The sequence below is a fragment of the Cetorhinus maximus genome, chromosome 6, assembly GCF_964194155.1.
Source record: "Cetorhinus maximus chromosome 6, sCetMax3.hap1.1, whole genome shotgun sequence".
Lineage (NCBI taxonomy): Eukaryota > Metazoa > Chordata > Chondrichthyes > Lamniformes > Cetorhinidae > Cetorhinus > Cetorhinus maximus.
In genome coordinates this window covers 3917042-3933833 of record NC_135884.1, presented here as the reverse complement: position 1 = coordinate 3933833, position 16792 = coordinate 3917042, and positions in this window count along the sequence as shown.

Below are 16792 nucleotides of genomic sequence, written 5' to 3'. Positions count from 1 at the left end.
AAGTGGCCTCAGGCAAGGGAAGAGGCTGCAGGGCGAGGGCTGTACTGGGGGGTATCCCAGGGTGTGTTGGGGGCACATGTTGATCTGTACAAGTGGCCTCAAGATGGTGATGCCTGAGGAGGCAGTTTCCAGAGGAGATGAGGCCAGATGGAGATGTGAGGGTGTGTGTGTGAGAGTGAGCGGTGATGTCCCTTGAGCTGGCAGTGAGTGAGATGCCAGTGAATGTGTGATGGGTGTGTGTGTGTGTGAGTTTAGAGTGATGAGATGGTTGCCTTACCCCTGGCTGCACAGATGAGATCATTCATCCTCTAACTGCATTGGATGGCCAACCTCTTCTGTGCAGCATTGGCACTGATCACCACTGCCATCACCTACCAAGCCTGGTTGGTCACTCTGCCGCCCATCCTGCGGCCAGAGTGGGGGTAGAGGTCATCAGGCTTCTACGGTGTCCAAAAGGCGTTTCAGTGACGCGTCACTAAACGTGGGGTCTGCAGTCTTTTTGTATTTTGTGGACATCTTACAGCTTCCCTGCAGTAGTTGTGGGCTGAAAGCACTGAGATGTGTGTGTGCGGCTGGACTTTAAATACAGTGCCCGGTGTGGTTAAGTGACAAAGTGCTGGCAGGCGGGAGAATGAGAGCCATGGAAATGGCGTCGGTTCCCGGAAATGCATAAGTAATGAGACCGGCTTGGGACGACATGACGTGAAAACCTGTTTGTCCGCCCACTACCGCACTTAGTGCAAATCTGGGACGATTCCGCCCGGAGACTTAGCCAGAGAGGTGGGTTTTTAAGACGCATCTTAAAGGAAGAGAGAGAGTCAGAGATGGAGGGGATTCCAGAGCTTAGGATCCAGGCAGCTGAAAACATGGCCGTCAATGTCTGCCACGGAAATCGGGGAACAGATGCACTGGAAACAGTTTTTGCTAGACTTGTCCTAGTGTGCCCTCACCTCCCTCTTGGAAAAACACAGAGTAGTAAATTCAGGAATCCTGTCAAAAATTTCTCATTGTCCCTCAGTCGCAATCTAAGCAAGTCTGAATTGAATAATTATTGCTCAGAATGTTACCTTCCTCCTACTCTGACCCTGTAGCTTTCCAGACATGTACCGAAGGAGGAGGAACATACATTTCTATAGCATCTTTCACATTCTCAGGATATCCTAAATTGCTTTACAGAGAATGAAGTACTTTTACAGTGTAGCTGTAATGCTAGCTCCCCTGTACAGCTGGGAGATTAATGACCAGATAATCTGCTTTAATGATATTGATTGAGGGATAAACATTGGCCAGGACACAGTTAAGAATTCTCCTGCTCCTCGTCAAAAGAACGGCCATGGGATTTTTTATGTCGGCCTGAGAGAATAGATGGAGCGTCGGTTTAACATTTCATCCAAAGAGCAGGAGAGTTCTCACTGGTGTTAGATGATCACCAAAATAATCATCCTTGTGATTTGGGGATCGTTGGTGAGGCTGGCCTTTATCACCCATCTCCAGTTGTGAATGTGGAGATGGCTTCTACTGGTGTCCAAATTCTTTGTAGCGGGATTGATACAATTGTATGGCTTGTTAGGTCGCTTGACAGGGAAGTTATTCAACCATGTTTGTGTGGTAAAAACAAAAAACTACTGCGGATGCTGGAAATCCAAAACAAAAACAGAATTACCTGCAAAAACTCAGCAGGTCTGGCAGCATCGGCGGAGAAGAAAAGAGTTGATGTTTTGAGTCCTCATGACCCTTCAACAGAACTGAGTAATATTAGGGTGAAATATAAGCTGGTTTAAGGTGGCGGGGGGGAATGGGGGGAGAGAGGTTGGGGGGTGTTGTTGTAGGGACAAGCAAGCAGTGATAGGAGCAGATAATCAAAAGATGTCACAGACAAAGGAACGAAGAGGTGTTGAAGGTGGTGATATTATCTAAACGAATGCGCTAATTAAGAATGGATGGCAGGACACTCAAGGTACAGCTCTAGTGGGGGTGAGGTGGAAAGACTGAAAGGGCATTAAAGGTATAGATTTAAAAATAATGGAAATAGGTGGGAAAGAAAAATCTATATAAGTTATTGGAAAAAACAAAAGGGAGGGGGAAGAAACAGAAAGGGGGTGGGGATGGAGGAGGAAGTTCAAGATCTAAAGCTGTTGAATTCAATATTCAGTTCGGAAGGCTGTAAAGTGCCTAGTCGGAAGACGAGGTGCTGTTCCTCCAGTTTGCGTTGGGCTTCACTGGAACAATGCAGCAAGCCAAGGACAGACATGTGGGCAAGAGAGCAGGGTGGAGTGTTAAAATGGCAAGCGACAGGGAGGTTTGGGTCTTTCTTGCGGACAGACCGCAGGTGTTTTGCAAAGCGGTCGCCCAGTTTATGTTTGGTCTCTCCAATGTACAGGAGACTGCATTGGGAGCAACGAATGCAGTAGACTAAGTTAGGGGAAATGCAAGTGAAATGCTGCTTCACTTGAAAGGAGTGTTTGGGCCCTTGGACGGTGAGGAGAGAGGAAGTGAAGGGGCAGGTGTTGCATCTTTTGCGTGGGCATGGGGAGGTGCCATAGGTGGGGGTTGAGGAGTAGGGGGTGATGGAGGAGTGGACCAGGGTGTCCCGGAGGGAACGATCCCTACGGAATGTCGTCAGGGGGGGGTGAAGGGAAGATGTGTTTGGTGGTGGCATCATGCTGGAGTTGGCGGAAATGGCGGAGGATGATCCTTTGAATACGGAGGCTGGTGGGGTGATAAGTGAGGACAAGGGGGACCCTATCATGTTTCTGGGAGGGAGGAGAAGGCGTGAGGGCAGATGCGCAGGAGATGGGCCGGACACGGTTGAGGGCCCTGTCAACCACCATGGGTGGAAAACCTCGGTTAAGGAAGAAGGAGGACATGTCAGAAGAATTGTTTTTGAAGGTAGCATCATCAGAACAGATGCGAGGGAGGCGAAGGAACTGAGAGAATGGGATGGAGTCCTTACAGGAAGCGGGGTGTGAGGAGCTGTAGTCGAGGTAGCTGTGGGAGTCGGTAGTCTTGTAATGGATATTGGTGGAAAGTCTATCATCAGAAATTGAGACAGAGAGGTCAAGGAAGGGAAGGGAAGTGTCAGTGATGGACCATGTGAAAATGTTGGAGGGGTGGAGATTGGAAGCAAAATTAATAAATTTTTCCAGGTCCCGACGAGAGCATGAAGCAGCACCGAAGTAATCATCGATGTACCGGAGAAAGAGTTGTGGGAGGGGGCCGGAGTAGGACTGGAACAAGGAATGTTCCACATACCCCCTAAAGAGACAGGCATAGCTGGGGCCCATGCGGGTACCCATAGCCACACCTTTTATTTGGAGGAAGTGAGAGGAGTTAAAGGAGAAATTGTTCAGTGTGAGAACAAGTTCAGCCAGACGGAGGAGAGTAGTGGTGGATGGGGATTGTTCGGGCCTCTGTTCAAGGAAGAAGCTAAGGGCCCTCAGACCATCCTGGTGGGGGACGGAGGTGTAGAGGGATTGGACGTCCATGGTGAAGAGGAAGTGGTTGGGGCCAGGGAACTGGAAATTGTTGATGTGACGTAAGGTGTCAGAGGAATCACGGATGTAGGTGGGAAGGGACTGGACAAGGGGAGAGAGAAGGGAGTCAAGATAACGAGAAATGAGTTCTGTCGGGCAGGAACAGGCTGACACGATCGGTCTGCCGGGACAGTTCTGTTTGTGGATTTTGGGTAGGAGGTAGAAGCGGGCCGTCCGAGGTTGGGCAACTATCAAGTTGGAAGCTGTGGGAGGAAGATCTCCAGAGGAGATGAGGTCAGTGACAGTCCTGGAAACAATGGCTTGATATTCAATGGTGGGATCATGGTCCAGGGAGAGGTAGGAGGAAGTGTCTGCGAGTTGACGCTCAGCCTCCGCGAGGTAGAGGTCAGTGCGCCAGACAACAACAGCACCACCCTTGTCAGCCGGTTTGATGACAATGTTGGGGTTGGACCTGAGAGAACGGAGTGCAGTAAGTTCAGAGAGAGACAGATTAGAATGGGTGAGAGGAGCAGAGGAATTGAGACGGCTAATGTCACGCCGACAGTTCTCAATGAAAAGATCAAGAGAAGGTAAGAATCCAGAGGGAGGGGTCCAGGTGGAGGGAGAATATTGGAGGTGGGTAAAAGGATCCGTTGAACGGGGAGAGGACTCCTGCCCAAAGAAGTGAGCACGGAGACGAAGACGGTGGAAGAAGAGTTCAGCATCGTGCCGAGCCGAAATTCATTGAGATGAGGGCGTAATGGTATGAAACTAAGTCCTTTGCTGAGCACTGAATGTTCAGCATCGGAGAGGGGAAGGTCAGGGGGTATAGTGAATACACGGCTGGGGCTGGGATTGGAAGATGGGGTGGGGATGGAGGGACAGGCAGGGGTGGAGGGTCCTAGATGTGTGTTGGTGTCGATGAGTTGTTGGAGCTTGTGTTCCTTAGCACTTGAGAGAAAGAGAAAAAGTTTCTTGTTGAGGCGTCGGATGAGACGAAGAATAAAATGAAACTGGGGGCACGCGCAGCTTTGAAAAATGGTGCGGCGGTGCTGCTGGAGGGAGAGGTCGAGTGTGTTCATATGGTGGCGCATGGCACTGAGTGTGGATCTCAGAATGCAATGGGAACAGCAGTCCGAGAAACGTTTTATGACCCGGAGATACCTGTAATCCTGGGTGGGTTTGAAACAAGAGGGATGGAATTTCAGTTGAAATCCACGTGGGGTAAGTCAGAGACGGAGACAGTCACTGAGAAAGGAAATATGGCTGTGAAAGCGAGTTTTAGTAAACACCTTGTCAAACACCAGGAGAGAAATGGAAAGCAATGAAGGTGAACAAGGCAGAAGAGAGATACGGAAATCCTGTCGGAGAGCAGAGCAGTACTTCTTCAAGGTAGGCATTTCTTGAAGAGGAGTGGCAGTCAATTAAACACAGAGATAAAAACAAAAAAAAAATGTTTGTGTGGGACTGGAGAGAGATTTGGTCCTGTTCAGGTAAGGACAGCAGGTTTCATCCCTGAAGGGACATGAATCAATCAGCTGGGCTTTTAAACAACAATCGGACAGTTTTAAACAACAATTGGTCCAGTTTTATGGTCACTTCAAGTGACACTAGCTTTGTAATAAAACTAAACTAAAATGATCAAAGTCTGATTTGACTTCACATTCTCCAGAGTTGCAGATTTCTGGCCCATAATGATTAGACAGGAAATGATAAGTCAGTTGGATAAATTGACTAAATGATAGATCATTCATTGTAACGTGCTGAGATTAAAAAACTGACTGTTTGAAAATTCCTGGAGGTCACTGAGATAGGGTTTGAACTTTAATATCAGGCTGCTGAGCAAGAAAGAGAAACAAAGCAAAGAGCAGTTTCTTCTCTCTGGAGATAATAGTGACCTTGAGGCAGCTTCATAGGCAACATGATGTAAGATTCTGTAACCAGCAACAGACTGCACAAGTCAGGAACTCAGAGATAAAGTGAACATGAGGTTACAATTGCTCTGATGTGTTGCTAAGAGTTTGAATAAAGAAAGACAGACTTGCATCTTTATTATCAGATCTCCAGCATCAGCAGTATTTTGCTTTTATATTATTGCATTTCTATAGCGCCTTTCACACATTTGCACAAAGCAAACACCCACAAATAGCAATTAAAATAAAAATCAGATAATCTATTTCAATGATGTTGGCTGAGGATAAATATTAACCAGAAAGTTGGAGAATTCCCCTGCTCTTCTCTCAAGTAGCAGCCGTGGGAGCTTTTACCTTCAACTGAGTGAACAAGCTGGACTTTAGCTTGATGTCTCATCTGAAAGATGGCACCTCTGACATTGCAGTGCTCCTTCAGTACTGCCCCTTAGACAGTGCATTGCTTCCTCGGTACTGATCCTCCGACAGTGCAGCGCTCCCTCAGTACTGACCCTCTGATAGTGCAGCGCTCCCTCAGTGCTGACCCTCTGACAGTGCAGCACTCCCTCAGTACTGACCCTCTGACAGTGTAGCACTCCCTCAGTACTGACCCTCTGACAGTGTAGCGCTCCCTCAGTACTGACCCTCTGACAGTGCAGCACTCCCTTAGTACTGACCCTTCTAGAGTGAAGTGCTCCCTCAGGACAGATCCTCTGACAGTGCAGCGCTTCATCCGTACTGACCCTCTGACAATGTAGCGCTCCCTCAGTATTGCCCCTTCAACACCACAGCACTCCCTGAATACTGAAGTTCCAACAGCGCAGCACTCCCTCAGTACTGACCCTCCGACAGTGCAGTGCTCCCTTAGTAGTGACCCTCCGACAGTGCAGCACTCCCTCAATATTGACCTTCCAACAGTGCAGCACTCCCTCAGTACTGACCCTCCGACAGTGCAGTGCTCCCTTAGTAGTGACCCTCCGACAGTGCAGCACTCCCTCAATATTGACCTTCCAACAGTGCAGCACTCCCTCGGTACTGACCCTCCGGCAATGCAGCGCTTCCTCAGTTCTGACCCTCCTATTCTTTGGTGTTTAGAAGATTGAGGGATGAACTTTTGAAACATTTAAGATTTTAAGGTGGCTCAACAAGGTAAATGCTGAGAGGATGTTTCCCCTCCTGGGGGAATCTAGAACTGGAGGGCACAGTTTCAAAATAAGGGATCTCCCATTTAAGATAGAGGTGAGGAGGAATGTCTTCTCATGGAGGGTCCTCACTCTTGGGTATTCCCTTCCCCAGAGAGCAGTGGAGGCTGGGTCACTTAATATATTCAAAGCTGAGTTGGACAGATTTTTAATAGGGAAGGCAGTCAAGGGTTATGGGGAACAGGCAGGAAAGTGGAGTTAAGGCCACAATCAGATCAGCCATGATTTTATTGAATAATGTAGCAGGCTTGACGGACTGAATGGCCTACTGCTGTTCCTATATCTTATTATCTTATAGTGCAGTGCTCCCTTAGTATTGACCCTCTGACAATGCAACACTCCTTCAGTACTTTTTTTATTCTTTCACGGGATGTGGGTGACTGGCGAGGCCAGAATTTGTTGTCCGTTCCTGTAGTATAATAGTATCTGGAATAGCAAGATTTAATATAGGACTGGGAAACAGTACCACCCACAGTATGATGTAAAGAGGCACAACTAGGGTCAGTTGTGGACTGGATAGAGACCTGTGTAGAAGCAAGCATGGAGTTAGCTCATAGTTTGGGCTATACCTTGTTTATATGTGTACATAGTTATGTGTTATCAATAAACATTTAATGTTCCACCACACAAGACTCAGAACCTCTTCATGAGACCTAGAACATACAACACACAGCAATCCCTAATTGTCCTTGAGAAGGTGGGGGTGAGCTGCCTTCTTGAACCGCTGCAGTCCCTGTGGTGTAGGTACACCCACAGTGCTGTTACAGAGGGAGTTCCAGGATTTTGACTCATCGACAGTGAAGGAACGGTGATATATTTCCAAGTCAGGATGGTGAGTGGCTTGGAGCGTTACTTCCAGGCGGTGGTGTTCCCATCAATCTGCTGCCCTGCCCTGTCCTTGTAGATGGTCGAGGTCGCGGGTTTGGAAGGTGCTGTCGAAAGAGCCTTGGTGAGTTGCTTGTAGATGGTACACACACTGCTGTCACTGTGCGTCGGTGGTGGAGGGAGTGAATTTTGAAAGTGGTGGATGGGGTGTCGATCAAGCGGGCTGCTTTGTCCCAACCCTCCGACAATGCAACACTGCCTCCGTGTTGATTCTCTGAGGATCCAACACTCCTTTGGTACTGACCCTCTGACAGTGCAGCACTCCCTCAGTGCTGACCCTCTGACAGTGCAGCACTCCCTCAGTACTGACCCTCTGACAGTGCAGCACTCCCTCAGTGCTGACCCTCTGACAGTGCAGCACTCCCTCAGTGCTGACCCGCTGACAGTGCAGCACTCCCTCAGTGCTGACCCTCTGACAGTGCAGCATTCCCTCAGTACTGACCCTCTGACAGTGCAGCATTCCCTCAGTACTGACCCTCTGACAGTGCAGCATTCCCTCAGTACTGACCCTCTGACAGTGCAGCACTCCCTCAGTACTGACCCTCTGACAGTGCAGCATTCCCTCAGTACTGACCCTCTGACAGTGCAGCATTCCCTCAGTACTGACCCTCTGACAATGCAGCACTCCCTCAGTACTGACCCTCTGACAGTGCAGCACTCCCTCAGTGCTGACCCTCCGATGGTGCAGCACTCCCTCAGCGCTGACCCCTCTGATGGTGCAGCACTCCCTCAGCACTGACCCCTCCGATGGTGCAGCACTCCCTCAGCGCTGACCCCTCCGATGGTGCAGCACTCCCTCAGCGCTGACCCCTCCGATGGTGCAGCACTCCCTCAGTGCTGTGGTGGGAGTGTCAGCCTGAATAATAACAAAAAGAACCACTTGCATTCATATGGCAACTCCAAAGATGCTTTACAGGGATGATTATCAAACCAAATTTGACACTAAACTGCTGGAGGAGCTATTTGAGCAATGTGCTCTGAAATAAAAACAGAAAATGATGAAAATCTATGTTACTGTTTCTGGTCGATGACTTATCGTCAGGGCTGTAAAAGTTGGAGATGTAACAGATTTCAAGCAATAACAGTGGCAGGGGAAGGAGGCAGATTAGTGTAAGAAGAAAAAGCTCTCCGGGAGAGAATTCCAGAGATTAGGGCTCGTGCAGCTGAAGGCACGGCCACCAATAGCGGAGCGGAGCAAGTCAGGGATTCTTAACAGGCCAGAATTAGGAGACTGCAGAGATCTCGGAGGATTGTGGGGCTGGAGGTAGTTTCAGAGATAGGAAAAGACGAGACTATGGAAGGAAAGGTTGGACAGCTTGGGTCTGAATCCATCGGAGTTTTGAAGAATGAGAGGCGATCTTATCAAAACATATAACATCCTGAGAGGACTTGACAGGGTGGAGGCTGAAAGGATGTTTCCCCTTGTGGGAGAGACTAGAAATAGGGGGACACAGTTTAAAAATAAGGGGTCTCCCATTTAAGACTGAGATGAGGAGAAGTTCGTTCTCTCAGAGGGTTGGGAGTCTGTGGAATTCTCTCCCCCAGAGAGCGGTGGAACCAAGGTTATTGAATATTTTTAAGGCAGAGGTAGATAAATTCTTGACCAACAAGGGAGTCAAAGGTTATGGGGGTAGGCGGAATGTGGAGTTGAGGCCATGATATTATTGAATGGTGGAGCAGGCTCGAGGGGCAGAGTGGCCTCCTCCTGCTCCTAATTCACATGTTCGTGTGATTTGAAAACAAGGATGTGAATTTTAAAATTGAAGTGTTGTCAAGTGTCCGGCAGTGAATGTCAGCTAGCAAGCACAGGGGTTAGACTCTTTTTAAAAAGGCTAAAGCTATGTCTGTCTATGACCCTGGAACAATAAGAGCTAATAGGGCACTTTCCTAGAAACTGATGTCTTGTTATCTCTGAAGAGACCCTGATGACCCCCCACCGTGGGCTGCAAAGACCAAATTCAAAGGGGACTATGCAAACGGCATCTACATTTCATAAGCCAGGCCTGGCCAACTGGAGATGATTTGTCTGCTATGACAAAGAACCAAGCAACCTCCCTTTAAGACTTAATAGTTGGAACATTAACAATCTCAGGGACCCAGACAAGGGGATACACACTTTTTGTCAAAGCCAGAGTGGAGAGGCGGGGGTCATGTGACAGGAATTCCTAGCTGGTAAAACCAGAAATATTGCCGTGTGGTGCTGCAAAGCTCAGTCTGCTATTTTTTCATGTAACAAGCAGCAGCGCAGAAAAGGGGCTCTCTCCAGGTTTGATGACTGGCCCCATCTACATTGTTTTGGCTGTAACTTCTTTATTAGAGCCTACAAGACTGATTCATCTCTGCCTGCCTATCTCACTGTGGAAGTCAACTCTACTAGAAAAGTGAATTATCCAGCATCAGTTCAGCCCGCCGATCTCTGTGAAGGAATATCCCAACACTCTCCTCACTACACCATTGGGCATTGATCCTAGACTCTGGACACATGTGAAACAATTATTCTTTTCTCCATGGTTTTTTCCCTGTAAATCTTTCTTTCTCTATCTCTCTTTTACTGTATAAGTGCACAGGGGCTATGTAGTGACACCCCTCCCATGTTTTGAGTGTGTGCGAATAAACTAACCCCCATAGTTCATCCTATCTTGGGTTTGTTGTGGGATTATTTATAGAAAATTGGATTGTAGCAAAACTGAGGGGTTGGGAAACACGCCACCACTTATAAAGGGGGAAGCAAATCAAAACACCTTTCTGTTTACAGACAGTTAGTGAGGGGAGAAATCAGAGCTGTTTAGATTAACCGCCCCCCTCCTGTCCATAACAATGACTTCAAGATTATGGAGGGTAGCATGTGTGAGGCTAGTCGGGAGGGTGTTGGAATACTCAAGTCTAGAGTAATAAAGCCATGGATGAGCAGATGAGCTGAGGCAGGGGTGATGCTATGGAGGTGGAAATAGGCGGTCTTAATGATGGTGCAGATATAAAGTTGAAAGTTCATCTTGGGGTCAAATATGACACCAACTTGTGAGCAGTCTGGTTCAGCCTGAGACAGTTGCCAGGGAGATGGTTGGAGTGGTGACTAGGGAGCTTGTGGTGAGGGTTGAAGACAATGGCTTTGGGGGTTTGCAAAATTTAATTGGAGAAAACATCTAGTCATCTAGCGAAAGGACATTGGACAAGCAGTGCGAGAAATCAGAGAGAGCGAAGGGGTCGAGGGAAGTGGTGGTGAGGTAGATCCGGCTATTGAAGGCATACATGTGAAACCTGGGGCTGAATTTTGACCCCCGTCCGGGAGGGGGGGTGGGTGCAGGGGCAGGCGGGAATGAGTGTGAACCCGTTCGAGCGCATGCCGCCATTTTACATGGGCGGGCTGTGCGGGCGGAGGGGGGCGGTGTGGGATTCCCTGAGTCAGGAGTGTGCTCTTTTGCAAATGCACAGAAGTGCCTCAGGGAGATTTGTTTAAAGTTTAAAATGTCTAAATAAAGTATTTGAAAACTTTTAAAACATGTCCCCTCATGTGACAGAAACATTTTAATTGAATTTTTAAACACTTCATGAAACCTCATCCCGCCCGTGGATGAGGTTCCATGAAAAATGCGAAGGTCGCCTGTGCTCTTTGCCTGCCCCCCGCCAATCTTAAGGTTGGACGGGCAGCTCAGTTAATTGTTTAAATTAGTTTTTAACAGGCCTCAATAGGCCTTTGACAGTTTGGCAGGGGTGCAGCTGACTTGGCTGTGCACCCACCGAACTGAAAATCTAAATGACACGCGGTGGTGTTGGGACGCCCGCCCGATGTCACCGCGCGTCATTTTATGCGTCGGTGAGCGGGCTCCACCCCTGCTCGCCAACTGGAGAATTCAGCCCCTGATGTGCTGTGGATGATATCGCTGAGGGGGCGGCGTGTGGATGAGAAATAGGAGAGAAGGTCAAGGATGGATCCTTGGGGTCACCAGAAATAATAGTGCAAGAACAGGAAGTAGCCATTGCAGGTGTTTTTCTGACCAAGACCACTCAAATCTTTGTACAGGGAGTTGAACTCACAACCTGCTAACTCAGAGGTGAAAATGCTCCCTACTGAGGTATAGCCAACACAACAAAGGGGAAGGGGCTGGACGGGACAGGGGATCGATGCCCATCTTCTCCCCTCAAAAGGGGCAACAATCTCTCTTCCCATAACTTCATCAGGGTCTGTGGAAGTGGTGACATAAGTGGAAGGCCAAGAAATGGGCCCCAACCTCCCCCCACCCCGTCATCAGTTACGGCAGGTAAGGGAGGGATAAAGGGGTATTGGTTGTCTCTGAGGGAGAGTGGTTGGGGTGGTGAAAAATGGGAATTAAGGACAAGATGGAGAACTGTCCTGAGAATTAAAGCCTAGAGACAGTACAGCAAAGAGGCATGAGGCCGATCCGGAGTGGAGAGACTCAGAACTGCAGAGCCTTAAAGGAGATCATTATCAGGGCTCTTATTAAAGGTATTTTAGTTAGTAACTAGTACAGAAAAGGTAAATCTGGAATAATATTTCAAGCTAACCCTTGGGATTGAGCTGTAGCTCAGTTGGTATCGCTCCTCTTACCTATAAGTCATGAAGGTTGTGGGTACAAGGCCCACTCAAAAGGAAAAGGGAGGTTTGCATTTATATAGCACCTTTCACAATCACAGCGTGTCTCAACATACTTTATAGCCAGTGAACAACTTTTGAAGCGTAGTCACTATTATAATTTAGGAATTGGGGCAGCCAATTTGCACATAGCAATCTCCCACAAACAGTAACTTGACAATGACCAGATCATCTATCTTTGGGATGCTGATTAGGGATGAATGTTGGCCAGGGTAACTTTCCTGTTCTTCTCTGAAATAGAGCCTGGGGACACAGGTGGGGCTTGGCTTTTAAACTTCTCAACTGAAAGAATGCAACAATTCATTCATATATTAGCTCTAATGTAGAAAAAAATCCCCAAGGCTGAAAATCGTAAACTTGATGAACTGGGAGCTGATAAGAACATAAGAAATAGGAGCAGTAGGCCATTCAGCCCCTCAAGCCTGCCCCGCAATTCAATAAGATCACAGCTCACCTGCCCCAGGACTCAATTCCTCTTTTGTGCCAGCTCCTCATAGCCCTCAACTCCCCAATATTTCAAAAACCTATCTACCTCCTCTTTAAATAGAGGATTCAGCTTATATTTCACCCCTCTCCTAACTTTACTCAGTTCTGCTGAAGGGTCATGAGGACTCGAAACGTCAACTCTTTTCTTCTCCGCCGATGCTGCCAGACTTGCTGAGTTTTTCCAGGTAATTCTGTTTTTGTCCTCTTTAAATACTTTCATTGATTTAGCCTCCCACAGCTCTCTGGGGTAGAGAATTCCAGACATTCACTGCCCTCAGAGAAGAAGTTCCTTTGCATCTCAGTTTTAAATGAGTGTCCCCTTATTCTGTAACAACGTCCCTTAGTTCGAGATTCCCCCACTAGTGGAAACATCTTCTCAACATCTACCCTGTCAAGCCCCTTCAGAATCTTGTACGTTTCAATAAGATCACCCCTCATTCTTCTAAAGTCTAATGAATAAAGGCCTAACCTGTTTAGCCGTTCTTGCTAAGTCAACCCCTTCATCCCAGGAATCCCTGGTGCCAGGGTCTGGGATGTCACTGAACGGCTGCAGGGCATCCTGAAGGTGATAAGGCAGAGGTCATGGTACATGTTGGTATCAATGACATAGGTAGAAAGAGGGATGAGGTCTTGCATCAAGAATTCAGGGAGTTAGGCAGTTGACTAAAAAGCAGGACCTCTTGGGTTGTAATCTCCCAGTGCCACGTGCTAGCGAGCACAGAAATAGGAGAATATTGCAGATGAATACGTGGATTAAGAATTGGTGCAGGAGGGAGGGTTTTAGATTCTTGGATCACTGGGACCGTTTCTGGGGAAGGTGGGACCTGTACAAGTGGGATGGTCTACATCTGAACCAGAGCGGGACTGACATCCTTGCGGGTGGGTTTGCTAGTGCTGTTGGGAGGAGTTTAAACTAATTTGGCACGGGGAGGGGACACAGAATGTTAGCAGAATAGGGACACATCATAATACAGTAAAACAATCGAGTCAGAAGGAGTATAGCTGCATTAAGTTTTAAGGGAGTAAGGCAAGGCTGGATGACCTCTACTTTAACGCCAGGAGTATTACAGATAAAATGGATGAGTTAAGGGTGAGGATTGACACGTGGAATTGTGATATAGTAGCCATCACAGAGATGTGGTTGAGGGAGGGGCAGGATTGGCAGCTCAACATTCCGGGATATAGAATCTACAGGCGAGGCAGGGGAGGGGGTAAAAGAGGAGGAGGCATTGCATTATTAGTTAAGGAGTCAGTTATTGCAGTAAGGAGAGATGATATCTTGGAGGGGGCATCGAATGAAGCTTTGCGGGTAGAGCTTAGGAATAAAAAAGGGGCAGCCACATTGTTAGGTGTTTATTATAGACCCCCAGATAGTCAGCGGGAAATTGAGGAGCAAATATGTGCACAATTTGCGGAGGTGCGTAAAAACAATAACGATGGGTAATTATATTAGATGATTTCAATTTTCCCAACATTAATTGGGATAGACATAGTGTTAAGAGCTTGGATGGAGTGGATTTCTTGAAATGTGTACAGGAGAACTTTTAGGTCAACATGTAGAAGGTCCAACAAGGGACGGCGCAGTGCTGGACCTAATTTTGGGGAATGAAGCCAGACAGGTGGCTGAGGTGGTGGTGGGGGAGCATTTTAGTGATAGCGACCACAACATGGTACAATTTAAGCTTGTTATGGACAAAGAAATAGACACGTTGCAAAAAAATGTTTTGGATTGGGGGAGAGCAGATTTTAGTAAAATAAGGCAGAATCTGGCCAAGGTAGACTGGGAACAGCTACTTGTGGGGAAATCTACAGAAAAGCAGTGGGGGGCATTCAAAAACGAAATGGGGAGGATACAGGCTTAACATGTTCCCTCTCGGTTGATAGGAAGGAATAACAAGCCCAGAGAACCATGGATGACCAGAGATATTCAGGATATGATGAGAAGGAAAAGAGAGGCTTTTAGCAGGTACAAGGGGAGCAAATCAGCAGAGGCATTAGTGGAGTACAGAAAGTGCAGGGTGGAACTTAAGAAAGCAATTAGGAGAGCAAAGAGGGCATATGAGAAAGCTCTGGCTGGTAAAAGTAGGGAAAATCCCAAGATATTCCAGAAGTATATCAATGGGAAGAGGATAACCAGGGAAAGAGTAGGGCCCATTACGGACCAAGGGGGCAATCTATGGGTGGAGCCAGAGGATATCGGTAGAGTGTTGAAAGAATACTTCTCATCCGTCTTCACCCAAGAGAATGAGAATGAAGGTATGGAACTCGGGGAGAGAGACTGCGAGGTTCTTGAGCAAATTAATATAAGGAGTGACAAGGTATTGGAGGTGTTGGCAGGCTGTCCCAGACTGCTGAGAGAGGTAAGGGAGGAGATCGCAGCGGCTTTGACCCAAATTTTTAATTCCTCTCTGGCCACGGGGAGGTGCCAGAGGACTAGAGAAAGCTAATCTGGTTCCGCTATTTAAGAAAGGTTGTAGAGATAAGCCAGGGAACTACAGGCCAGTGAATCTCACGTCAGTGGTAGGGAAACTATTGGAGAAAATTCTGAAGGAGAGAATCTATCTCCACTTGGAGAGGCAAGGTTTGATCAGGGATAGTAAGCATGGTTTTGTCAGAGGGAGGTCATGCCTAACAAATTTGATTGAATTTTTTGAGGTGACCAGGTGTGTAGATGAGGGTAGTGTAGTTAATGTAGTTTATATGGATTTCAGCAAAGCCTTTGACAAGGTCCCACATGGGAGACTTATAAAGAAGGCAAATGCACATGGGATACAGGGTAATTTGATCTGATGGATTCAAAATTGGCTTAGTTGTAGGAGACAGAGGGTGATGACAGAAGGATGCTTTAGTGACTGGAAGCCAGTGTCCAGTGGCGTACCACAGGGATCTGTGCTGGGTCCCCTATTATTTGCCATTAATATAAACGACATAGACAACTATGTGGGGGTAGGATTAGTAAGTTTGCGGATGACACAAAAATTGGCTGGGTGGTTAACAGTGAGGTTGAGTGTCTTGGGCTACAGGAAGATATAGACGGGATGGTCAAGTGGGCAGATAAGTGGCAGATGGAATTTAACCCTGAAAAGTGTGAGGTGATACACTTTGGAAGGAGTAATTTGACAAGGAAGTATTCAATGAATGGCATGACACTAGGAAGTTCTGAGGAACAAAGGGACCTTGGCGTGTGTGTCCATAGATCTCTGAAGGCGGAGGGGCATGTTAGTGGGGTGCTGAAAAAGGCATATGGGACACTTGCCTTTACCAGTCGAGGAATAGATTACAAAAGTAGGGAGGTCATGTTGGAGTTGTATAGAACCTTGGTGAGGCCACAGCCGGAGTACTGTGTGCAGTTCTGGTCGCCACATTATAGGAAGGATGTGATTGCACTGGAGGGGGTGCAGAGGAGATTCACCAGGATGTTGCCTGGAATGAAACATTTAAGTTATGAAGAGAGGTTGGATAGACTTGGATTGTTTTTGTTGGAGCAGAGAAGACTGAGGGGCGACCTGATCGAGGTGTACAAGATTATGAGGGGCATGGACAGGGTGGATAGGGAGCAGCTGTTCCCCTTAGTTGAAGGGTCAGTCACGAGGGGACACAAGTTCAAGGTGAGGGGTAGGAGGTTTAGGGAGGATGTGAGGAAAAACCTTTTTACCCAGAGGGTGGTGATGGTCTGGAATGCGCTGCCTGGGAGGGTGGTGGAGGCGGGTTGCCTCACATCCTTTAAAAAGTACCTGGATGAGCACTTGGCATATCATAACATTCAAGGCTATGGGCCAAGTGCTGGTAAATGGGATTAGGTAGGTAGGTCAGGTGTTTCTCACGTGTTGGGGTGCAGACTTGATGGGCCAAAGGCCCTCTTCTGCACTGTGAAATTCTGTGATTCTGAATCAGCCTAGTGAATCTCTTTGGAATTGCCTCCAGTGCCAGTATATCCTTTCTTAAATATGGGGACCAAAACTGTACACAGTACTCCAGGTGCAGCCTCACCAACACCCTGTACAGTTGTAACAGGACTTGCCTTTTTAAACTCCAACCCCCTAGCAATACAGGACAAAATTCCATTTGCCTTCTTAATTACTTGCTGCACCTGTATGCTAACTTTTTGTGTTTCATGCACAAGAACACCCATATCCCTCTGTGCTGCACTTTTTTGTTGTCTCGCTCAATTAAAGTAAAAGCTTTTAGCTTTTTGTTTTTATCTAAAGCAATAGTCTGCCTTTT